The following is a 26,151-nucleotide window of genomic DNA, read 5'->3' as shown; positions in this document are numbered from 1 at the left end:
TCGACAAGTCGTTGGAGACTGTTGAATTGAATCGCGACGCATCTTCTTTGTTCCATTGTCATTACGAGGGTTTGAGGGATACAGTAAATTGTCACTGGTGCATCCGGAACCTGCAGCCTGACCCTCAGGGGAAAGTCTGAACAATAGCCGTAGCCACGTTAGTCACTTTTAGACAAGTCGTTAGAGACTGTAGAATTGAATCGCGACTCATCTTCTTTGTTCCATTGTCATTAGAGGGTTTGAGGGATACAGTAAATTGTCACTGGTGCATCCAGAACGTGCAGCCTGACCCTCAGGGGAAAGTCTGAACAATAGCCGTAGCCACGTTACTCACTTTTAGACAATTCGTTTGAAACTGTAGAATTGAATCGCGACGCATATTCTTTGTTCCATTGTCATTAGAGGGTTTGAGGGATACAGTAAATTGTCACTGGTGCATCCGGAACCTGCAGCCTGACCCTCAGGGGAAAGTCTGAACAATAGCCGTAGCCACGTTAGTCACTTTTCGACAAGTCGTTGGAGACTGTAGAATTGAATCGCGACGCATCTTCTTTGTTCCATTGTCATTACGAGGGTTTGAGGGATACAGTAAATTGTCACTGGTGCATCCGAAACCTGCAGCCTGACCCTCAGGGGAAAGTCTGAACAATAGCCGTAGCCACGTTAGTCACTTTTAGACAAGTCGTTAGAGACTGTAGAATTGAATCGCGACGCATCTTCTTTGTGCCATTGTCATTAGAGTGTGTGAGGGATACAGTAAATTGTCACTGGTGCATCCGCAACCTGCAGCCTGACCCTCAGGGGAAAGGCTGAACAATAGCCGTAGCCACGTTAGTCACTATTAGACAAGTCGTTAGAGACTGTAGAATTGAATGGCGACGCATTTTCTTTGTTCCATTGTCATTACGAGGGTTTGAGGGATACAGTAAATTGTCACTGGTGCATCCGGAACCTGCAGCCTGACCCTCAGGGGAAAGTCTGAACAATAGCCGTAGCCACGTTAGTCACTTTTAGACAAGTCGTTGGAGACTGTAGAATTGAATCGCGACGCATATTCTTTGTTCCATTGTCATTACGAGGGTTTGCGGGATACAGTAAATTGTCACTGGTGCATCCGCAACCTGCAGCCTGACCCTCAGGGGAAAGTCTGTACAATAGCCGTAGCCACTTTAGTCACTTTTCGACAAGTCGATAGAGACTGTAGAATTGAATCGCGACGCATATTCTTTCTTCCATTGTCATTACGCGGGTTTGAGGGATACAGTAAATTGTCACTGGTGCATCCGGAACCTGCAGCCTGACCCCCAAAGGAAAGTCGGAACAATAGCCGTAGCCATGTTAGTCACTTTTAGACAAGTCGTTAGAGACTGTAGAATTGAATCGCGACGCATTTTCTTTGTTCCATTGTCATTAGAGGGTTTGAGGGATACAGTAAATTGTCACTGGTGCTTCCGGAACCTGCAGCCTGACCCTCAGGGGAAAGGCTGAACAATAGCCGTAGCCACGTTAGTCACTATTAGACAAGTCGTTAGAGACTGTAGAATTGAATGGCGACGCATTTTCTTTGTTCCATTGTCATTACGAGGGTTAGAGGGATACAGTAAATTGTCACTGGTGCATCCGGAACCTGCAGCCTGACCCTCAGGGGAAAGTCTGAACAATAGCCGTAGCCACGTTAGTCACTTTTAGACAAGTCGTTAGAAACTGCAGAATTGAATCGCGACGCATCTTCTTTGTTCCATTGTCATTACGAGGGTTTGAGGGATACAGTAAATTGTCACTGGTGCATCCGGAACCTGCAGCCTGACCCTCAGGGGAAAGGCTGAACAATAGCCGTAGCCACGTTAGTCACTATTAGACAAGTCGTTAGAGACTGTAGAATTGAATCGCGACGCATCTTCTTTGTGCCATTGTCATTAGAGTGTGTGAGGGATACAGTAAATTGTCACTGGTGCATCCGGAACCTGCAGCCTGACCCTCAGGGGAAAGTCTGAACATTAGCCGTAGCCACGTTAGTCACTTTTAGACAAGTCGTTAGAGACTGTAGAATTGAATCGCGACGCATATTCTTTGTTCCATTGTCATTAGAAGGTTTGAGGGATACAGTAAATTGTCATTGGTGCATCCGGAACCTGCAGCCTGACCCTCAGGGGAAAGTCTGTACAATAGCCGTAGCCACGTTAGTCACTTTTAGACAAGTCGTTGGAGACTGTTAAATTGAATCGCGACGCATCTTATTTGTTCCATTGTCATTAGACGGTGTGAGGGATACAGTAAATTGTCACTGGTGCATCCGGAACCTGCAGCCTGACCCTCAGGGGAAAGTCTGAACAATAGCCGTAGCCACGTTAGTCACTTTTAGACAAGTCGTTAGAGACTGTAGAATTGAATCGCAATGCATCTTCTTTGTTCCATTGTCATTAGAGGGTTTGAGGGATACAGTAAATTGTCACTGGTGCATCCGGAACCTGCAGCCTGACCCTCAGGGGAAAGCTGTACAATAGCCGTAGCCACGTTAGTCACTTTTCGACAAGTCGTTAGAGACTGTAGAATTAAATCGCGACGCATTTTCTTTGTTCCATTGTCATTACGAGGCTTTGAGGGATACAGTAAATTGTCACTGGTGCATCCGGAACCTGCAGCCTGACCCTCAGGGGAAAGACTGAACAATAGCCGTAGCCACGTTAGTCACTTTTAGACAAGTCGTTAGAGAGTGTAGAATTGAATCGCGACGCATCTTCTTTGTGCCATTGTCATTAGAGGGTGTGAGGGATACGGTAAATTGTCACTGGTGCGTCCGGAACCTGCAGCCTGACCCTCAGGGGAAAGGCTGAACAATAGCCGTAGCCACGTTAGTCACTTTTAGACAAGTCGTTAGAGACTGTAGAATTGAATCGCGACGCATTTTCTTTGTTCTATTGTCATTACGAGGGTTTGAGGGATACAGTATATTGTCACTGCATCCGGAACCTGCAGCCTGACCCTCAGGGGAAAGTCTGAACAATAGCCGTAGCCACGTTAGTCACTTTTAGACAAGTCGTTAGAGACTGTAGAATTGAATCGCGACGCATCTTCGTTGTGCCATTGTCATTAGAGGGTGTGAGGGATACAGTAAATTGTCACTGGTGCATCCGGAACCTGCAGCCTGACCCTCAGGGGAAAGGCTGATCAATAGCCGTAGCCACGTTAGTCACTTTTAGACAAGTCGTTAGAGACTGTAGATTTGAATCGCACCGCATTTTCTTTGTTCCATTGTCATTACGAGGGTTTGAGGGATACAGTAAAATGTCACTGGTGCATCCGGAACCTGCAGCCTGACCCTCAGGGGAAAGTCTGAACAATAGCCATAGCCACGTTAGTCACTTTTAGACAAGTCGTTGGAGACTGTAGAATTGAATCGCGACGCATCTTCTTTGTTCCATTGTCATTACGAGGGTTTGAGGGATACAGTAAATTGTCACTGGTGCATCCGGAACCTGCAGCCTGACCCTCAGGGGAAAGGCTGAACAATAGCCGTAGCCACGTTAGTCACTTTTAGACAAGTCGTTAGAGACTGTAGACTTGAATCGCGACGCATCTTCTTTGTTCCATTGTCATTACAGGGTTTGAGGGATACAGTAAATTGTCACTGGTGCATCCGGAACCTGCAGCCTGAACCTCAGAGGAAAGTCTGAACAATAGCCGTAGCCACGTTAGTCACTTTTAGACAAGTCGTTAGAGACTGTAGAATTGAATCGCGACGCATATTCTTTGTTCCATTGTCATTAGAGGGTTTGAGGGATACAGTAAATTGTCACTGGTGCATCCGGAACCTGCAGCCTGACCCTCAGGGGAAAGTCTGTACAATGGCCGTAGCCACGTTAGTCACTTTTCGACAAGTCGTTGGAGACTGTAGAATTGAATCGCGACGCATCTTCTTTGTTCCATTGGCATTACGAGGGTTTGAGGGATACAGTAAATTGTCACTGGTGCATCTGGAACCTGCAGCCTGACCCTCAGGGGAAAGTCTGAACAATAGCCGTAGCCACGTTAGTCACTTTTAGACAAGTCGTTAGAGACTGTAGAATTGAATCGCGACGCATCTTCTTTGTGCCATTGTCATTAGAAGGTGTGAGGGATACAGTAAATTGTCACTGGTGCATCCGGACCCCGCAGCCTGAATCTCAGGGGAAAGGCTGAACAATAGCCGTAGCCACGTTAGTCGCTTTTAGACAAGTCGTTAGAGTCTGTAGAATCGAATCGCGACGCATTTTCTTTGTTCCATTGTCATTACGAGGGTTTGAGGGATACAGTAAATTGTCACTGGTGCATCGGGAACCTGCAGCCTGATCCTCAGGGGAAAGTCTGAACAATAGCCGTAGCCACGTTAGTCACTTTTAGACAAGTCGTTGGAGACTGTAGAATTGAATCGCGACGCATCTTCTTTGTTCCATTGTCATTACGAGGGTTTGAGGGGTACAGTAAATTATCACTGGTGCATCCGGAACCTGCAGCCTGACCCTCAGGAGAAAGGATGAACAATAGCCGTAGCCACGTTAGTCACTTTTAGACAAGACGTTAGAGACTGTAGAATTGAATCGCGACGCATCTTCTTTGTTCCATTGTCATTAGAGGGTTTGAGGGATACAGTAAATTGTCACTGGTGCATCCGGAACCTGCAGCCTGACCCTTAGAGGAAAGTCTGAACAATAGCCGTAGCCACGTTAGTCACTTTTAGACAAGTCGTTAGAGACTGTAGAATTGAATCGGGACGCATATTCTTTGTTCCATTGTCATTAGAGGGTTTGAGGGATACAGTAAATTGTCACTGGTGCATCCGGAACCTGCAGCCTGACCCTCAGGGGAAAGTCTGTACAATAGCCGTAGCCACGTTAGTCACTTTTCGACAAGTCGTTGGAGACTGTAGAATTGAATCGCGACGCATCTTCTTTGTTCCATTGGCATTACGAGGGTTTGAGGGATACAGTAAATTGTCACTGGCGCATCCGGAACCTGCAGCCTGACCCTCAGGGGAAAGTCTGAACAATAGCCGTAGCCACGTTAGTCACTTTTAGACAAGTCGTTAGAGACTGTAGAATCGAATCGCGACGCATCTTCTTTGTGCCATTGTCATTAGAGGGTGTGAGGGATACAGTAAATTGTCACTGGTGCATCCGGAACCTGCAGCCTGACCCTCAGGGGAAAGGCTGAACAATAGCCGCAGCCACGTTAGCCACTTTTATACAAGTCGTTAGAGTCTGTAGAATTGAATCGCGACGCATTTTCTTTGTTCCATTGTCATTACGAGGGTTTGAGGGATACAGTAAATTGTCACTGGTGCATCCGGAACCTGCAGCCTGATCCTCAGGGGAAAGTCTGAACAATAGCCGTAGCCACGTTAGTCACTTTTAGACAAGTCGTTGGAGACTGTAGAATTGAATCGCGACGCATCTTCTTTGTTCCATTGTCATTACGAGGGTTTGAGGGATACAGTAAATTGTCACTGGTGCATCCGGAACCTGCAGCCTGACCCTCAGGGGATAGTCTGAACAATAGCCGTAGCCACGTTAGTCACTTTTAGACAAGTCGTTAGAGACTGTAGATTTGAATCGCGACGCATCTTCTTTGTTCCATTGTCATTAGAGGGTTTGAGGGATACAGTAAATTGTCACTGGTGCATCCGGAACCTGCAGCCTGACCCTCAGAGGAAAGTCTGAACAATAGCCGTAGCCACGTTAGTCACTTTTAGACAAGTCGTTGGAGACTGTAGAATTGAATCGCGACGCATCTTCTTTGTTCCATTGTCATTATGAGGGTTTGAGGGATACAGTAAATTGTCACTGGTGCATCCGGAACCTGCAGCCTGACCCTCAGGGGAAAGTCTGTACAATAGCCGTAGCCACGTTAGTCACTTTTCGACAAGTCGTTGGAGACTGTAGAATTGAATCGCGACCCATCTTCTTTGTTCCATTGTCATTACGAGGGTTTGAGGGATACAGTAAATTGTCACTGGTGCATCCGGAACCTGCAGCCTGACCCTCAGGAGAAAGTCTGTACAATAGCCGTAGCCACGTTAGTCACTTTTAGACAAGTCGTTGGAGACTGTAGAATTGAATCGCGACGCATCTTCTTTGTTCCATTGTCATTACGAGGGTTTGAGGGATACAGTAAATTGTCACTGGTGCATCCGGAACCTGCAGCCTGACCCTCAGGGGAACGTCTGTACAATAGCAGTAGCCACGTTAGTCACTTTTCGACAAGTCGTTGGAGACTGTAGAATTGAATCGCGACGCATCTTCTTTGTTCCATTGTCATTACGAGGGTTTGAGGGATACAGTAAATTGTCACTGGTGTATCCGGAACCTGCAGCCTGACCCTCAGGGGCAAGTCTGAACAATAGCCGTAGCCACGTTAGTCACTTTTCGACAAGTCGTTGGAGACTGTAGAATTGAATCGCGACGCATCTTCTTTGTTCCATTGTCATTACGAGGGTTTGAGGGATACAGTAAATTGTCACTGGTGCATCCGGAACCTGCAGCCTGACCCTCAGGGGAAAGTCTGTACAATAGCCGTAGCCACGTTAGTCACTTTTCGACAAGTCGATAGAGACTGTAGAATTGAATCGCGACGCATTTTCTTTGTCCCATTGTCATTACGAGGGTTTGAGGGATACAGTAAATTGTCACTGGTGCATCCGGAAACTGCAGCCTGACCCTCAGGGGAAAGGCTGAACAATAGCCGTAGCCACGGTAGTCACTTTTAGACAAGTCGTTAGAGACTGTAGACTTGAATCGCGACGCATCTTCTTTGTTCCATTGTCATTAGAGCGTTTGGGGGATACAGTAAATTGTCACTGGTGCATCCGGATCCTGCAGCCTGACCCTCAGAGGAAAGTCTGATCAATAGCCGTAGCCACGTTAGTCACTTTTAGACAAGTCGTTAGAGACTGTAGAATTGAATCGCGACGCATATTCTTTGTTCCGTTGTCATTAGAGGGTTTGAGGGATACAGTAAATTGTCACTGGTGCATCCGGAACCTGCAGCCTGACCCTCAGAGGAAAGTCTGAAAAATAGCCGTAGCCACGTTAGTCACTTTTAGACAAGTCGTTAGAGACTGTAGAATTGAATCGCGACGCATATTCTTTGTTCCACTGTCAATAGAGGGTTTGAGGGATACAGTAAATTGTCACTGGTGCATCCGGAACCTGCAGCCTGACCCTCAGGGGAAAGCTGTACAATGGCCGTAGCCACGTTAGTCACTTTTCGGCAAGTCGTTGGAGACTGTAGAATTGAATCGCGACGCATCTTCTTTGTTCGATTGTCATTACGAGGGTTTGAGGGATACAGTAAATTGTCACTGGTGCATCCGGAACCTGCAGCCTGACCCTCAGGGGAAAGTCTGAACAATAGCCGTAGCCACGTTAGTCACTTTTAGACAAGTCGTTAGAGACTGTAGAATTGAATCGCGACGCATATTCTTTGTTCCATTGTTATTAGAGGGCTTGAGGGATGCAGTAAATTGTCACTGGTGCATCCGGAACCTGCAGCCTGACCCTCAGGGGAAAGTCTGTACAATAGCCGTAGCCACGTTAGTCACTTTTCGACAAGTCGTTGGAGACTGTAGATTTGAATCGCGACGCATCTTCTTTGTGCCATTGTCATTACGAGGGTTTGAGGGATACAGTAAATTGTCACTGGTGCATCCGGAACCTGCAGCCCGACCCTCAGGGGAAAGTCTGTACAATAGCCGTAGCCACGTTAGTCACTTTTCGACAAGTCGATAGAGACTGTAGAATTGAATCGCGACGCATTTTCTTTGTTCCATTGTCATTACGCGGGTTTGAGGGATACAGTAAATTGTCACTGGTGCATCCGGAACCTGCAGCCTGACCCTCAGGGGAAAGCTGTACAATAGCCGTGGCCACGTTAGTCACTTTTCGACAAGTCGTTGGAGACTGTAGAATTGAATCGCGACGCATCTTCTTTGTTCCATTGTCATTACGAGGGTTTGAGGGATACAGTAAATTGTCACTGGTGCATCCGGAACCTGCAGCCTGACCCTCAGGGGAAAGTCTGAACAATAGCCGTAGCCACGTTAGTCACTTTTAGACAAGTCGTTAGAGACTGTAGAATTGAATCGCGACGCATCATCTTTGTTCCATTGTCATTACGAGGGTTTGAGGGATACAGTAAATTGTCACTGGTGCATCCGCAACCTGCAGCCTGACCCTCAGGGGAGAGTCTGTACAATAGCCGTAGCCACGTTAGTCACTTTTCGACAAGTCGTTGGAGACTGTAGAATTGAATCGCGACGCATCTTCTTTGTTCCATTGTCATTACGAGGGTTTGAGGGATACAGTAAATTGTCACTGGTGCATCCGGAACCTGCAGCCTGACCCTCAGGGGAAAGTCTGAACAATAGCCGTAGCCACGTTAGTCACTTTTAGACAAGTCGTTAGAGACTGTAGAATTGAATCGCGACGCATCATCTTTGTTCCATTGTCATTACGAGGGTTTGAGGGATACAGTAAATTGTCACTGGTGCATCCGGAACCTGCAGCCTGACCCTCAGGGGAAAGTCTGTACAATAGCCGTAGCCACGTTAGTCACTTTTCGACAAGTCGATAGAGACTGTAGAATTGAATCGCGACGCATATTCTTTGTTGCATTGTCATTACGCGGGTTTGAGGGATACAGTAAATTGTCACTGGTGCATCCGGAACCTGCAGCCTGACCCTCAGGGGAAAGTCTGAACAATAGCCGTAGCCACGTTAGTCACTTTTAGACAAGTCGTTAGAGACTGTAGAATTGAATCGCGACGCATATTCTTTGTTCCATTGTCATTAGAGGGTTTGAAGGATACATTAAATTGTCACTGGTGCATCCGGACCCTGCAGCCTGACCCTCAGTGGAAAGTCTGAACAATAGCCGTAGCCACGTTAGTCACTTTTAGACAAGTCGTTGGAGACTGTAGAATTGAATCGCTTCGCATTTTCTTTGTTCTATTGCCATTAGAGGGTTTGAGGGATACAGTAAATTGTCACTGATGAATCCGGAACCTGCAGCCTGACCCTCAGGGGAAAGTCTGAACAATAGCCGTAGCCACGTTAGTCACTTTTAGGCAAGTCGTTGGAGACTGTAGAATTGAATCGCAATGCATTTTCTTTGTTCCATTGTCATTACGAGGGTTTGAGGGATACATTAAATTGTCACTGGGGCATCCGGAACCTGCAGCCTGACCCTCAGGGGTAAGTCTGAACAATAGCCGTAGCCACGTTAGTCACTTTTAGACAAGTCGTTGGAGACTGTAGAATTGAATCGCGACGCATCTTCTTTGTTCCATTGTCATTACGAGGGTTTGAGGGATACAGTAAATTGTCACTGGTGCATCTGGAACCTGCAGCCTGACCCTCAGGGGAAAGTCTGAGCAATTGCCGTAGCCACGTTAGTCACTTTTAGACAAGTCGTTAGAGACATTGCGAAGTCGTGCTTAGGCTTAAATTTTGTAAACTTGTTTATTTCTTGTTTCAAGGTAATTGAACTAGTTTCTCGGTAACAAATAAGTAAACTACCGTAAATAGCGTATAACTTCATTGTTTTAATACGGATTTCAGAAAAACAGCGTAACTTTATATCAGAAACTTGCATATATACATTTGTTTATAGGCCTATTCTCATAACGTTTATGGAGAATCAAAATTAAAGTATCTCGTTTAATTGCCCTTTCATCATTCCATCGAGTAAAATATATAATAAATAGCGTATACCTTCGTTGTTTTAATACAGATCTCAGAAAACCAGCGGAATTTTGAATCAGAAACTTGCTTATATACATTTGTGAATAGGCTTAATTCTTGTAACGTCTTTTTTGATTTTCGGTAATTTAATTGATTTATTCTAGCTAAAGTATTATTTTTGCCATGAGTGAGAAGTGCCTGACTTGCCGTAGAATTGTTAGTTCCGGGGTTTGGTGTGATGGATGCAGTAGTTTTTTCCACTGGGGGGACTGCAGTGGCGTGGGCGTTGGGAAAGTGGATCAGGCTCATCAGTGGTTATGTAGGATTTGCAGCAGAGATAGGATGATAGTGGAACAGGAGGGGAAAATTGCTGCCCTTCAGGCTTAGCTAGATCAGGCTAGGGAAGATCTGGACAGGTTAAGGAGGGAGAAGGGCAAAGAGAGGTGGGAAGTGGCAACAGGTAGCAGAAGGAACAGGCCTAGAACTAAGTCTGACAGTTTTGTGGTGAATGTCAAAAATAAGGTTGACCTGTTGCTTCAGTTAGAAACTGATGAGCCTCAAGCAGAGGTAGGTGTAGACAGGACACAACAAACTTTCAATAGGAAATTGAAAAAGAATGTCGGAAAGTCATCGAAAAGGAAGAAAGTTTTGTTGTTAGGCAGTTCTCATGCCAGAGGTGTAGGCCAACTTCTGCAGGAGGAATTAGGACCAGAATACCAGGTCACAAATTTTTTCAAACCAAGTGCTAGTCTGGATCAGGTGACAGAGGATTTAGGTTCACTCTGTAAAGGATTTACCAGGGAAGACACCGTGGTTATTGTGGGAGGGCCAGGGAACAGCATCGACAGAGATCCTGGGTACAGTATAGAATGTGACCTGGTAAAGATTGCGTCGGCATCGAGACACACCAATGTTGAATTTGTATCTGTCCTGAGACGCCATGACCGGCCTCATTTGAACTCTTCTGTTGGGAGAGTTAATTTGGAGTTGGAACGGCTGCTTGTGTCGGGTGCGGGGGCTCATATTGGTGTGGTTCCTGTTGATTATCTCAGTAGGTGGGACTATACCAGGCACGGCCTACATCTCAACAGGAAGGGGAAGGGGAAACTGGCTGGGGTAATAGCAGGAAATTTAAGGGGGGGAGGCACTGCCATGAATGGTAAAATACCAGTGGTTACAGGTGTTGGAGCAGCACCTTTTTTATAATAGGTAAGACAGAAAGATGTCAAGTTCTACGAGAGGTCAGGATTGAAACAAATCTTCAGTTTAGGAAAGAAATTCAACAGCACAATTCTAGCACATTGGATCACCAATCACAGCTATCAATTATAAATTTTCACCAATCACCAGAAATTTTATCTCCACCAAGTTGTATCTCAGTCCCAGGTAATTGCATTGATGAACTGAAGCCACCCAACCCAATTGACATAATCTGCCTCTCTGAACACCATGTGACCACTGGTATACGAACTAGGCCTAAGCACAATGAGAAACTCAGACAGGAGAGTACTGCAAATGTTAGAATAAGGAAAGGTTCTCATAAAAGTATAATTAAAAATAATGTAAGTATATTTCATCAAAATATTGGGAGTTTAAAGAATAAAGTAGATGAGCTTCTGGTTTGTTTGGAAGATTTAGAAGCTGAGAATGAAATAGATATACTATGCCTGTCTGAGCATCACATTGTTACTGATATGGATAAGGTAAATGTAAGTGGTTATAAGCTCTCTGCACATGTAATGAGAGAAAATATGGAGAAAGGAGGAGTTGCCATATATGTCAAAAGTTATCATTGTGCAAAAAGTATAGAAACAAAAAAGTTTTGTGTAGAGAAACACATAGAAGCATGTGCCTGTGAGCTTAAATTAAATAAAGGCACATTTATAATTGTAACTGTATATAGGTCCCCATCAGGAAATCTTCATCTATTTCTGAAAAATTTGGACTCCTTGTTGTGCTATCTGTCAGACAGGGGGAAGCAAATTATTATTTGTGGGGACTTCAATGTAGATTCTCTGAAAGAGGGTAATAGGAAAAATGACCTTGAAGTATTACTCAGTTCTTTCAATTTGACACCCGTTATTGATTTTCCTACTCGGGTGGTAAAGGATAGCAGCTCACTGATAGATAACTTCTTTATAGACCAAGATAAGATTAACCAGATAAATGCTCAGCCTGTTGAGAATGATCTTTCTGATCATGGTGCACAGCTAGTCACAATATATGACATAGCTCCATTCAGCAATACTAAACAGTCCTCCAAAGTAGTACGTTCAGTCAACGATTTAACAATTGCAAATTTCAGGGAAAGCCTACAGCAGTTAGACTGGGATGAGGTGTACCGTGAACCTGATGCCAATTTAAAATATAATTTATTTCATGACATTTTTGTAAATGCATTTGAAAACTGCTTCCCCAAGAAAATAGTTAAATATACTCGTAAGAAACCTTGTAACAAACCATGGCTTACTAAGGGTATAAAAATATCTTGTAACCGGAAAAGGGAAATGTATCTGACAGCAAGAAAGAGTAGTGACCCAGAAACTATCAAAAATTATAAAAACTACTGTGTTATATTAAGAAAAGTTATTAAAAAATCCAGGAGTATGTGTATCATGTCTGAAATCAGCAACTCTAATAATAAAATTAAAACAATTTGGAATATTATTAAAAGAGAAACAGGTCAACCAAGAGCACAGGAAGACAGTATTACCATCAAATTGAATGAAAACTTTACGAACAAAAAGTCAGAAGTTGAAAATATTTTTAATAATCATTTTCTTAATGTTGTGGATATAGTAGGAATCCAGGTGTTCATTAGAAGATGCTAGGCTGTTAGTGGAAGAGGCCATACCTATGCAATGTGATACAATTGAAATCTCACTCACTTCTCCCTCTGAAATTAGGAAAATAATAAACTTGCTTAAAAGCAAAAACTCACATGGAATTGATGGCATTTCCAGCAAAATACTAAAAGCTTGTTCTCAACAGATAGGTAAGATTCTCAGCCACCTGTGTAATAGCTCTCTGGAACAGGGCATTTTCCCTGATAGACTGAAATATGCTATTGTTATACCTTTGCATAAAAAGGGGGATAGATCTGATGTCAACAATTACCGTCCAATCTCCCTTCTAACAGCTTTATCCAAAATTTTTGAGAAAGTAATGTATTCAAGAGTAGCTTCACATATCAGTAAAAATGAAGTACTAACAAAATGTCAGTTTGGTTTCCAGAAAGGTTTTTCAACAGAAAATGCCATATATGCTTTCACCAGTCAAATTTTGAATGATCTGAATAACCGAACACCTCCCATTCGGATTTTTTGTGATCTCTCAAAGGCTTTTGATTGTGTAAATCATGAAATTCTGCTAGACAAGCTCAAGTATTGTGGCATGAGTGGGACTGTGCACAAATGGTTTAATTCGTACCTAACTGGAAGAGTGCAGAAAGTTGAAATAAGTAGTTCTCGTAACATGCAAAGATCAGCACATTCCTCAAACTGGGGAACTATCAAGAATGGGGATCCACAAGGGTCAGTCTTGGGTCCTTTGTTGTTCTTATTATATATTAATGACTTGCCATTCTATATTCATGAAGAGGCAAAGTTAGTTCTCTTCGCTGATGATACAAGTATAGTAATCACACCTGAGAAACAAGAATTAACTGATGAAATTGTCAATACTGTCTTTCAGAAAATTACTAAGTGGTTCCTTGTAAATGGACTCTCACTGAATTTTGATAAGACACAGTACATACAGTTCCGTACAGCGAATGGTATGACGCCATTAATAAATATAGACCTTAATCAGAAGCATATAGCTAAGGTAGAATATTCCAAATTTTTAGGTATGTCCATTGATGAAAGATTAAATTGGAAGAAACACATGGCTGATCTGCTGAAACGTTTGAGTTCAGCTACTTATGCAATAAGGGTCATTGCAAATTTTGGTGATAAACATTTTAGTAAATTAGCTTACTACGCCTATTTTCACACATTGCTTTCATATAGCATCATATTTTGGGGTAATTCATCACTGAGGAATAAAGTATTTATTGCACAAAAGCGTGTAATGAGAATAATAGCTGGAGTCCACCCACGATCATCCTGCAGACATTTATTTAAGGATCTAGGGATATTCACAGTAGCTTCTCAGTATATATACTCTCTTATTAAATTTGTTATTAACAACCAAACCCAATTCAAAAGTAATAGCAGTGTGCATAACTACAATACTAGGAGAAAGGACGATCTTCACTATCCAAGATTAAATCTAACTTTGGCACAGAAAGGGGTGAATTATACTGGCACTAAAGTCTTTGGTCACTTACCAAATAGTATCAAAAGTCTGACAGATAACCAACAAGTATTCAAGAAGAAATTAAAAGAATTTCTGAATGACAACTCCTTCTACACCATAGACGAATTTTTAGATACAAATTAGGAAAAAAAAGAAAAAAAAACAAAAAAATATTTAAAAAAATAAAACAAAATATAAAAAAAATTTAAAAAAATTAAAAAATAAAGAATAACAAAAAAAATACAAAAAAATAAAGTTGTTATATTAACTTAAGTATGTTGTTAAATTAACATAATTATGTCATGTATTGGAAAATTCGACTCGTTCCACAAAATTACGAAATATCATATTCATGATCCGTGGAACTAGTATTAATCTAATCTAATCTAATCTAATCTAGACTGCAGAGTTGAATCGCGACGCATCTTCTTTGTTCCATTGTCATTAGAGGGTTTGAAGGATACACTAAATTGTCACTGGTGCATCCGGAACCTGCAGCCTTACCCTCAGGGGAAAGTCTGAACAATAGCCGTAGCCACGTTAGTCACTTTTAGACAAGTCGTTGGAGACTGTAGAATTGAATCGCGACGCATTTTCTTTATTCCATTGTCATTAGAGGGTTTGAGGGATACAATAAATTGTCACTGGTGCATCCGGAACCTGCAGCCTGACCCTCAGGGGAAAGTCTGAACAATAGCCGTAGACACGTTAGCCACTTTTAGACAAGTCGTTAGAAACTGTAGAATTGAATCGCGACGCATTTTCTCTGCTCCATTGTCATTAGAGGGTTTGAAGGACACATTAAATTGTCACTGGTGCATCTGGAACCTGCAGCCTGACCATCAGGGGAAAGTCTGAACAATAGCCGCAGCCACGTTAGTCACTTTTAGACAAGTCGTTAGAGACTGTAGAATTGAATCGCGACGCATATTCTTTGTTCCATTGTCATTAGAGGGTTTGAAGGATACATTAAATTATCACTGGTGCATCCGGAACCTGCAGAATGACCCTCAGGGGAAAGTCTGAACAATAGCCGCAGCCACGTTAGTCACTTTTAGACAAGTCGTTAGAAACTGTAAATTGAATCGCGACGCATTTTCTTTGCTCCATTGTCATTAGAGGGTTTGAAGGATGCATTAAATTGTCACTGGTGCATCCGGAACCTGCAGCCTGATCCTCAGGCGAAAGTCTGAACAATAGCTGTAGTCACGTTAGTCACTTTTAGACAAGTCGTTAGAAACTGTAGAATTAAATCGCGACGCATCTTCTTTGCTCCATTGTCATTAGAGGGTTTCAGGGATACAGTAAATTGTCACTGGTGCATCCGGAACCTGCAGCCTGACCCTCAGGGGAAAGTCTGAACAATAGCCGTAGCCAAGTTAGTCACTTTTAGACAAGTCGTTAGAGACTGTAGAATTGAATCGCGACGCATATTCTTTGTTCCATTGTCATTAGAGGGTTTGAAGGATACATTAAATTGTCACTGGTGCATCCGGAACCTGCAGCCTGACCCTCAGGGGAAAGTCTGAACAATAGCCGCAGCCACGTTAGTCACTTTTAGATAAGTCGTTAGAAACTGTAAATCGAATCGCGACGCATTTTCTTTGCTCCATTGTCATTAGAGGGTTTGAAGGATGCATTAAATTGTCACTGGTGCATCCGAAACCTGCAGCCTGATCCTCAGGCGAAAGTCTGAACAATAGCTGTAGTCACGTTAGTCACTTTTAGACAAGTCGTTAGAAACTGTAGAATTGAATCGCGACGCATTTTCTTTGCTCCATTGTCATTAGAGGGTTTGAAGGATACATCAAATTGTCACTGGTGCATCCGGAACCTGCAGCCTGACCCTCAGGGGAAAGTCTGAACAATAGCCGAAGCCACATTAGTCACTTTTAGACAAGTCGTTAGAGACTGTAGAATTGAATCGCGACGCATTTTCTTTGCTCCAATCTCATTAGAGGGTTTGAAGGATACATTAAATTGTCACTGGTGCATCCGGAACCTGCAGCCTGACCCTCAGGGGAAAGTCTGAACAATAGCCGTAGCCACGTTTATCACTTTTAGACAAGTCGTTGGAGACTGTAGTATTGAATCGCGTCGCATTTTCTTTGTTCCATTGTCATTACGAGGGTTTGAGGGACACAGTAAATTGTCACTGGTGCAACCGGAACCTGCAGCCTGACCCTCAGGGGAAAGTCTGAACAATAGCCGTAGCCACGTTAGTCACTTTTAGACAAGTCGTTAGAATCTGTAGAATTGAATCGCGACGCATTTTCTTTGCTCCATTGTCATTAGAGGGTTTGAAGGATACATTAAATTGTCACTGGTGCATCCGGAACCTGCAGCCTGACCCTCAGGCGAAAGTCTGAACAATAGCTGTAGCCACGTTAGTCACTTTTTGACAAGTCGTTAGAGACAGTAGAATTGAATCGCGACGCATTTTCTTTGGTCCATTGTCATTGGAGGGTTTGAAGGATACATTAAATTGTCACTGGTGCATCCGGACCCTGCAGCCTGACCCTCAGGGGAGAATCTGAACAATAGCTGTAGCCACATTAGTCACTTATAGACAAGTCGTTGGAGACTGTAGAATTGAATCGCGACGCATTTTCTCTGTTCCATTGTCATTACGACGGTTTGAGGGATACAGTAAATTGTCACTGGTGCATCCGGAACCTGCAGCCTGACCCTCAGGGGAAAGTCTGAACAATAGCCACAGCCACGTTAGTCACTTTTAGACAAGTCGTTAGAGACTGTGGAATTGAATCGCGACGCATCTTCTTTGTTCCATTGTCATTAGAGGGTTTGAGGGATACAGTAAATTGTCACTGGTGCATCCGGAACCTGCAGCCTGACCCTCAGGGGAAAGTCTGAACAATAGCCGCAGCCACCTTAGTCACTTTTAGACAAGTCGTTAGAAACTGTAAATTGAATCGCGACGCATTTTCTTTGCTCCATTGTCATTAGAGGGTTTGAAGGATGCATTAAATTGTCACTGGTGCATCCGGAACCTGCAGCCTGACCCTCAGGGGAAAGTCTGAACAATAGCCGCAGCCACCTTAGTCACTTTTAGACAAGTCGTTAGAAACTGTAAATTGAATCGCGACGCATTTTCTTTGCTCCATTGTCATTAGAGGGTTTGAAGGATGCATTAAATTGTCACTGGTGCATCCGCAACCTGCAGCCTGATCCTCAGGCGAAAGTCTGAACAATAGCCGCAACCACATTAGTCACTTTTAGACAAGTCGTTAGAGACTGTAGAATTGAATCGCGACGCATTTTCTTTGCTCCATTGTCATTAGAGGGTTTGAAGGATACATTAAATTGTCACTGGTGCATCCGGAACCTGCAGCCTGACCCTCAGGGGAAAGTCTGAACAATAGCCGTAGCCACGTTAGTCACTTTTAGACAAGTCGTTAGAAACTGTAAATTGAATCGCGACGCATTTTCTTTGCTCCATTGTCATTAGAGGGTTTGAAGGATGCATTAAATTGTCACTGTTGCATCCGGAACCTGCAGCCTCATCCTCAGGCGAAAGTCTGAACAATAGCTGTAGCCACGTTAGTCACTTTTAGACAAGTCGTTAGAAACTGTAGAATTAAATCGCGACGCATCTTCTTTGCTCCATTGTCATTAGAGGGTTTCAGGGATACAGTAAATTGTCACTGGTGCATCCGGAACCTGCAGCCTGACCCTCAGGGGAAAGTCTGAACAATAGCCGTAGCCAAGTTAGTCACTTTTAGACAAGTCGTTAGAGACTGTAGAATTGAATCGCGACGCATATTCTTTGTTCCATTGTCATTAGAGGGTTTGAAGGATACATTAAATTGTCACTGGTGCATCCGGAACCTGCAGCCTGACCCTCAGGGGAAAGTCTGAACAATAGCCGCAGCCACGTTAGTCACTTTTAGACAAGCCGTTAGAGACTGTAGAATTGAATCGCGACGCATTTTCTTTGCTCCATTGTCATTAGAGGGTTTGAAGGATACATTAAATTGTCACTGGTGCATCCGGAACCTGCAGCCTGACCCTCAGGGGAAAGTCTGAACAATAGCCGTAGCCACGTTAGTCACTTTTAGACAAGTCGGTGGAGACTGTAGTATTGAATCGCGACGCATTTTCTTTGTTCCATTGTCATTACGAGGGTTTGAGGGATACAGTAAATTGTCACTGGTGCAACCGGAACCTGCAGCCTGACCCTCAGGGGAAAGTCTGAACAATAGCCATAGCCACGTTAGTCACTTTTAGACAAGTCGTTAGAATCTGTAGAATTGAATCGCGACGCATTTTCTTTGCTCCATTGTCATTAGAGGGTTTGAAGGATACATTAAATTGTCACTGGTGCATCCGGAACCTGCAGCCTGACCCTCAGGCGAAAGTCTGAACAATAGCTGTAGCCACGTTAGTCACTTTTTGACAAGTCGTTAGAGACTGTAGAATTGAATCGCGACGCATTTTCTTTGGTCCATTGTCATTGGAGGGTTTGAAGGATACATTAAATTGTCACTGGTGCATCCGGACCCTGCAGCCTGACCCTCAGGGGAGAATCTGAACAATAGCTGTAGCCACATTAGTCACTTTTAGACAAGTCGTTGGAGACTGTAGAATTGAATCGCGACGCATATTCTTTGTTCCATTGTCATTAGAGGGTTTGAGGGATACAGTAAATTGTCACTGGTGCATCCGGAACCTGCAACCTGACCCTCAGGGGAAAGTCTGAACAATAGCCGCAGCCACGTTAGTCACTTTTAGACAAGTCGTTAGAGACTGTGGAATTGAATCGCGACGCATTTGCTTTGCTCCATTGTCATTAGAGGGTTTGAAGGATACATTAAATTGTCACTGGTGCATCCGGAACCTGCAGCCTGACCATCAGGGGAAAGTCTGAACAATAGCCGCAGCCACGTTAGTCACTTTTAGACAAGTCGTTAGAAACTGTAAATTGAATCGCGACGCATTTTCTTTGCTCCATTGTCATTAGAGGGTTCGAAGGATGCATTAAATTGTCACTGGTGCATCCGGAACCTGCAGCCTGACCCTCAGGGGAAAGTCTGAACAATAGCCGTAGCCACGTTAGTCACTTTTAGACAAGTCGTTAGAAACTGTAAATTGAATCGCGACGCATTTTCTTTGCTCCATTGTCATTAGAGGGTTTGAAGGATGCATTAAATTGTCACTGGTGCATCCGGAACCTGCAGCCTGATCCTCAGGCGAAAGTCTGAACAATAGCTGTAGTCACGTTAGTCACTTTTAGACAAGTCGTTAGAAACTGTAGAATTGAATCGCGACGCATTTTCTTTGCTCCATTGTCATTAGAGGGTTTGAAGGATACATTAAATTGTCACTGGTGCATCCGGAACCTGCAGCCTGACCCTCAGGGGAAAGTCTGAACAATAGCCGCAGCCACATTAGTCACTTTTAGACAAGTCGTTAGAGACTGTAGAATTGAATCGCGACGCATTTTCTTTGCTCCATTGTCATTAGAGGGTTTGAAGGATACATTAAATTGTCACTGGTGCATTCGGAACCTGCAGCCTGACCCTCAGGGGAAAGTCTGAACAATAGCCGTAGCCACGTTACTCACTTTTAGACAAGTCGTTAGAATCTGTAGAATTGAATCGCGACGCATTTTCTTTGCTCCACTGTCATTAGAGGGTTTGAAGGATACATTAAATTGTCACTGGTGCATCCGGAACCTGCAGCCTGACCCTCAGGCGAAAGTCTGAACAATAGCTGTAGCCACGTTAGTCACTTTTTGACAAGTCGTTAGAGACTGTAGAATTGAATCGCGACGCATTTTCTTTGGTCCATTGTCATTGGAGGGTTTGAAGGATACATTAAATTGTCACTGGTGCATCCGGACCCTGCAGCCTGACCCTCAGGGGAGAATCTGAACAATAGCTGTAGCCACATTAGTCACTTTCAGACAAGTCGTTGGAGACTGTAGAATTGAATCGCGACGCATTTCCTCTGTTCCATTGTCATTACGACGGTTTGAGGGATACAGTAAATTGTCACTGGTGCATCCGGAACCTGCAGCCTGACCCTCAGGGGAAAGTCTGAACAATAGCCGCAGCCACGTTAGTCACTTTTAGACAAGTCGTTAGAGACTGTAGAATTGAATCACGACGCATTTTCTTTGCTCCATTGTCATTAGAGGGTTTGAAGGATACATTAAATTGTCACTGGTGCATCCGGAACCTGCAGCCTGACCATCAGGGGAAAGTCTGAACAATAGCCGCAGCCACGTTAGTCACTTTTAGACAAGTCGTTGGAGACTGTAGAATTGAATCGCGACGCATATTCTTTGTTCCATTGTCATTAGAGGGTTTGAAGGATACATTAAATTGTCACTGGTGCATCCGGAACCTGCAGCCTGACCCTCAGGGGGAAGTCTGAACAATAGCCGCAGCCACCTTAGTCACTTTTAGACAAGTCGTTAGAAACTGTAAATTGAATCGCGACGCATTTTCTTTGCCCCATTGTCATTAGAGGGTTTGAAGGATGCATTAAATTGTCACTGGTGCATCCGGAACCCGCAGCCTGATCCTCAGGCGAAAGTCTGAACAATAGCTGTAGTCACGTTAGTCACTTTTAGACAAGTCGTTAGAAACTGTAGAATTGAATCGCGACGCATTTTCTTTGCTCCATTGTCATTAGAGTGTTTGAAGGATACATTAAATTGTCACTGGTGCATCCGGAACCTGCAGCCTGACCCTCAGGGGAAAGTCTGAACAATAGCCGCAGCCACATTAGTCACTTTTCAACAAGTCGTTAGAGACTGTAGAATTGAATCGCGACGCATTTTCTTTGCTCCATTGTCATTAGAGGGTTTGAAGGATGCATTAAATTGTCACTGGTGCATCCGGAACCTGCAGCCTGATCCTCAGGCGAAAGTCTGAACAATAGCTGTAGTCACGTTAGTCACTTTTAGACAAGTCGTTAGAAACTGTAGAATTAAATCGCGTCGCATCTTCTTTGCTCCATTGTCATTAGAGGGTTTCAGGGATACAGTAAATTGTCACTGGTGCATCCGGAACCTGCAGCCTGACCCTCAGGGGAAAGTCTGAACAATAGCCGTAGCCAAGTTAGTCACTTTTAGACAAGTCGTTAGAGACTGTAGAATTGAATCGCGACGCATATTCTTTGTTCCATTGTCATTAGAGGGTTTGAAGGATACATTAAATTGTCACTGGTGCATCCGGAACCTGCAGCCTGACCCTCAGGGGAAAGTCTGAACAATAGCCGCAGCCACGTTAGTCACTTTTAGACAAGTCGTTAGAAACTGTAAATTGAATCGCGACGCATTTTCTTTGCTCCATTGTCATTAGAGGGTTTGAAGGATGCATTAAATTGTCACTGGTGCATCCGGAACCTGCAGCCTGATCCTCAGGCGAAAGTCTGAACAATAGCTGTAGTCACGTTAGTCACTTTTAGACAAGTCGTTAGAAACTGTAGAATTGAATCGCGACGCATTTTCTTTGCTCCATTGTCATTAGAGGGTTTGAAGGATACATTAAATTTTCACTGGTGCATCCGGAACCTGCAGCCTGAGCCTCAGGGGAAAGTCTGAACAATAGCCGCAGCCACATTAGTCACTTTTAGACAAGTCGTTAGAGACTGTAGAATTGAATCGCGACGCATTTTCTTTGCTCCATTGTCATTAGAGGGTTTGAAGGATACATTAAATTGTCACTGGTGCATCCGGAACCTGCAGCCTGACCCTCAGGGGAAAGTCTGAACAATAGCCGTAGCCACGTTAGTCACTTTTAGACAAGTTGTTGGAGACTGTAGTATTGAATCGCGACGCATTTTCTTTGTTCCATTGTCATTACGAGGGTTTGAGGGATACAGTAAATTGTCACTGGTGCAACCGGAACCTGCAGCCTGACCCTCAGGGGAAAGTCTGAACAATAGCCGTAGCCACGATAGTCACTTTTAGACAAGTCGTTAGAATCTGTAGAATTGAATCGCGACGCATTTTCTTTGCTCCATTGTCATTAGAGGGTTTGAAGGATACATTAAATTGTCACTGGTGCATCCGGAACCTGCAGCCTGACCCTCAGGCGAAAGTCTGAACAATAGCTGTAGCCACGTTAGTCACTTTTTGACAAGTCGTTAGAGACTGTAGAATTGAATCGCGACGCATTTTCTTTGGTCCATTGTCATTGGAGGGTTTGAAGGATACATTAAATATTCACTGGTGCATCCGGACCCTGCAGCCTGACCCTCAGGGGAGAATCTGAACAATAGCTGTAGCCACATTAGTCACTTTTAGACAAGTCGTTGGAGACTGTAGAATTGAATCGCGACGCATTTTCTCTGTTCCATTGTCATTACGACGGTTTGAGGGATACAGTAAATTGTCTCTGGTGCATCCGGAACCTGCAGCCTGACCCTCAGGGGAATGTCTGAACAATAGCCACAGCCACGTTAGTCACTTTTAGACAAGTCGTTAGAGACTGTGGAATTGAATCGCGATGCATATTCTTTGTTCCATTGTCATTAGAGGGTTTGAGGGATACAGTAAATTGTCACTGGTGCAACCGGAACCTGCAGCCTGACCCTCAGGGGAAAGTCTTAACAATAGCCGCAGCCACGTTAGTCACTTTTAGACAAGTCGTTAGAGACTGTAGAATTGAATCGCGACGCACCTTCTTTGTTCCATTGTCATTAGAGGGTTTGAGGGATACAGTAAATTGTCACTGGTGCATCCGGAACCTGCAGCCTGACCCTCAGGGGAAAGTCTGAGCAATAGCCGTAGCCACGTTAGTGACTTTTAGACAAGTCGTTGGAGACTGTAGAACTGAATCGCGACGCATTTTCTTTGTTCCGTTGTCATTATGAGGGTTTGAGGGATACAGTAAATTGTCACTGGTGCATCCGGAACCTGCAGCCTGACCCTCAGGGGAACGTCTGTACAATAGCCGTAGCCAAGTTAGTCACTTTTAGACAAGTCGTTAGAGACTGTAGAATTGAATCGCGACGCATCTTCTTTGTTCCATTGTCATTAGAGGGTTTGAGGGATACAGTAAATTGTCACTGGTGCATCCGGAACCTGCAGCCTGACCCTCAGGGGAACGTCTGTACAATTGCCGTAGCCACGTTAGTCACTTTTAGACAAGTCGTTAGAGACTGTAGAATTGAATCGCGACGCATCTTCTTTGTTCCATTGTCATTAGAGGGTTTGAGGGATACAGTAAATTGTCACTGGTGCGTCCGGAACCTGCAGCCTGACCCTCAGGGGAAAGTCTGAACAACAGCCGTAGCCACGTTAGTCACTTTTAGACAAGTCGTTAGAGACTGTAGAATTGAATCGCGGTGCATATTCTTTGTTCCATTGTCATTGGAGGGTTTGAGGGATACAGTAAATTGTCACTGGTGCATCCGGAACCTGCAGCCTGACCCTCAGGGGAAAGTCTGAACAATAGCCATAGCCACGTTAGTCACTTTTAGACAAGTCGTTAGAGACTGTAGAATTGAATCGCGACGCATCTTCTTTGTTCCAATGTCATTAGAGGGTTTGAGGGATACAGTAAATTGTCACTGGTGCATCCGGAACCTGCAGCCTGACCCTCAGGGGAAAGTCTGAACAATAGCCGCAGCGACGTTAGTCACTTTTAGACAAGTCGTTAGAGACTGTAGAATTGAATCGCGACGCATCTTCTTTGTTCCATTGTCATTAGAGGGTTTGAGGGATACAGTAAATTGTCACTGGTGCATCCGGAACCTGCAGCCTGACCCTCAGGGGAAAGTCTGAACATTAGCCCCAGCCACTTTTGGCACTTTTAGACATGTCGTTAGAGACTGTAGAATTGAATCGCGACGCATTCTCTTTGTTCCATTGTCATTAGAGGGTATGAGGGATACAGTAAATTGTCACTGGTGCATCCGGAACCTGCAGCCTGACCCTCAAAGAAAAGTCTGAACAATAGCCGTAGCCACGTTAGTCACTTTTAGACAAGTCGTTAGAGACTGTAGAATTGAATCGCGACGCATTTTCTTTGTTCCATTGTCATTAGAGGGTTTGAGGGATACAGTAAATTGTCACTGGTGGATCCGGAACCTCCAGCCTGACCCTCAGGGGAAAGTCTGTACAATAGCCGTAGCCACGTTAGTAACTTTTAGACAAGTCGTTAGAGACTGTAGAATTGAATCGCGACGCATATTCTTTGTTCCATTGTCATTAGAGGGTTTGAATGATACATTAAATTGTCACTGGTGCATCCGCAACCTGCAGCCTGACCCTCAGGGGAAAGTCTGAACAATAGCCGCAGCCACGTTAGTCACTTTTAGACAAGTCGTTGGAGACTGTAGAATTGAATCGCGACGCATCTTCTTTGTTCCATTGTCATTAGAGGGTTTGAGGGATACAGTAAATTGTCACTGGTGCATCCGGAACCTGCAGCCTGACCCTCAGGGGAAAGTCTGAACAATAGCCGCAGCCACGTTAGTCACTTTTAGACAAGTCGTTGGAGCCTGTAGAATTGAATCGCGACACATCTTCCTTGTTCCATTGTCAGTAGAGGGTTTGAGGGATACAGTAAATTGGCACTGGTGCATCCGGAACCTGCAGCCTGACCCTCAGGGGAAAGTCTGATTAATAGCCGCAGCCACGTTAGTCACTTTTAGACAAGTCGTTAGAGACTGTAGAATTGAATCGCGACGCATTTTCTTTGTTCCATTGTCATTAGATGGTTTGAGGGATACAGTAAATTGTCACTGGTGCATCTGGAACCTGCAGCCTGACCCTCAGGGGAAAGTCTGAGCAATAGCCGCAGCCACGTTAGTCACTTTTAGACAAGTCGTTAGAGACTGTAGAATTGAATAGCGACGCATCTTCTTTGTTCCATTGTCATTAGAGGGTTTGAGGGATACAGTAAATTGTCAATGGTGCATCCGGAACCTGCAGCCTGAGCCTCAGAGGAAAGTCTGAACAATAGCCGTAGCCACGTTAGTCAGTTTTAGACAAGTCGTTAGAGACTGTAGAATTGAATCGCGACGCATCTTCTTTGTTCCATTGACATTACGAGGGTTTGAGGGATACAGTAAATTGTCACTGGTGCATCCGGAACCTGCAGCCTGACCCTCAGGGGAAAGTCGGAACAATAGCCGTAGCCACGTTAGTCACCTTTAGACAAGTCGTTAGAGACTGTAGAATTGAATCGCGACGCATTTTCTTTGTTCCATTGTCATTAGAGGGTTTGAGGGATAGAGTAAATTGTCACTGGTGCATCCGGAACCTGCAGCCTGACATTCAGGGGAAAGTCTGAACAATAGCCGCAGCCACGTATGTCACTTTTAGACAAGTCGTTGGAGACTGTAGAATTGAAACGCGACGCATCTTCTTTGTTCCGTTGTCATTACGAGGGTTTGAGGGATACAGTAAATTGTCACTGGTGCATCCGGAACCTGCAGCCTGACCCTCAGGGGAACGTCTGTACAATAGCCGTAGCCACGTTAGTCACTTTTAGACAAGTCGTTAGAGACTGTAGAATTGAATCGCGACGCATCTTCTTTGTTCCATTGTCTTTAGAGGGTTTGAGGGATACAGTAAATTGTCACTGGTGCATCCGGAACCTGCATCCTGACCCTCAGGGGAAAGTCTGAACAATAGCCGCAGCCACGTTAGTCACTTTTAGACAAGTCGTTAGAGACTGTAGAATTGAATCGCGACGGATCTTCTTTGTTCCATTGTCATTAGGGGGTTTGAGGGATACAGTAAATTGTCACTGGCGCATCCGGAACCTGCAGCCTGAATCTCAGGGGAAAGTCTGAACAATAGCCGCTGCCACGTTAGTCACTTTTAGACAAGTCGTTAGAGACTGTAGAATTGAATCGCGACGCATGTTCTTTGTTCCATTGTCGTTAGAGGGTTTGAGGGATACAGTAAATTGTCACTGGTGCATCCGGAACCTGCAGCCTGATCCTCAGGGGAAAGTCTGAACAATAGCCGCAGCCACGTTAGTCACTTTTAGACAAGTCGTTGGAGCCTGTAGAATTGAATCGCGACACATCTTCTTTGTTCCATTGTCAGTAGAGGGTTTGAGGGATACAGTAAATTGGCACTGGTGCATCCGGAACCTGCAGCCTGACCCTCAGGGGAAAGTCTGATTAATAGCCGCAGCCACGTTAG

Source organism: Schistocerca americana, chromosome 7, assembly GCF_021461395.2.
Source record: "Schistocerca americana isolate TAMUIC-IGC-003095 chromosome 7, iqSchAmer2.1, whole genome shotgun sequence".
Lineage (NCBI taxonomy): Eukaryota > Metazoa > Arthropoda > Insecta > Orthoptera > Acrididae > Schistocerca > Schistocerca americana.
This window is presented reverse-complemented; position numbering follows the sequence as displayed.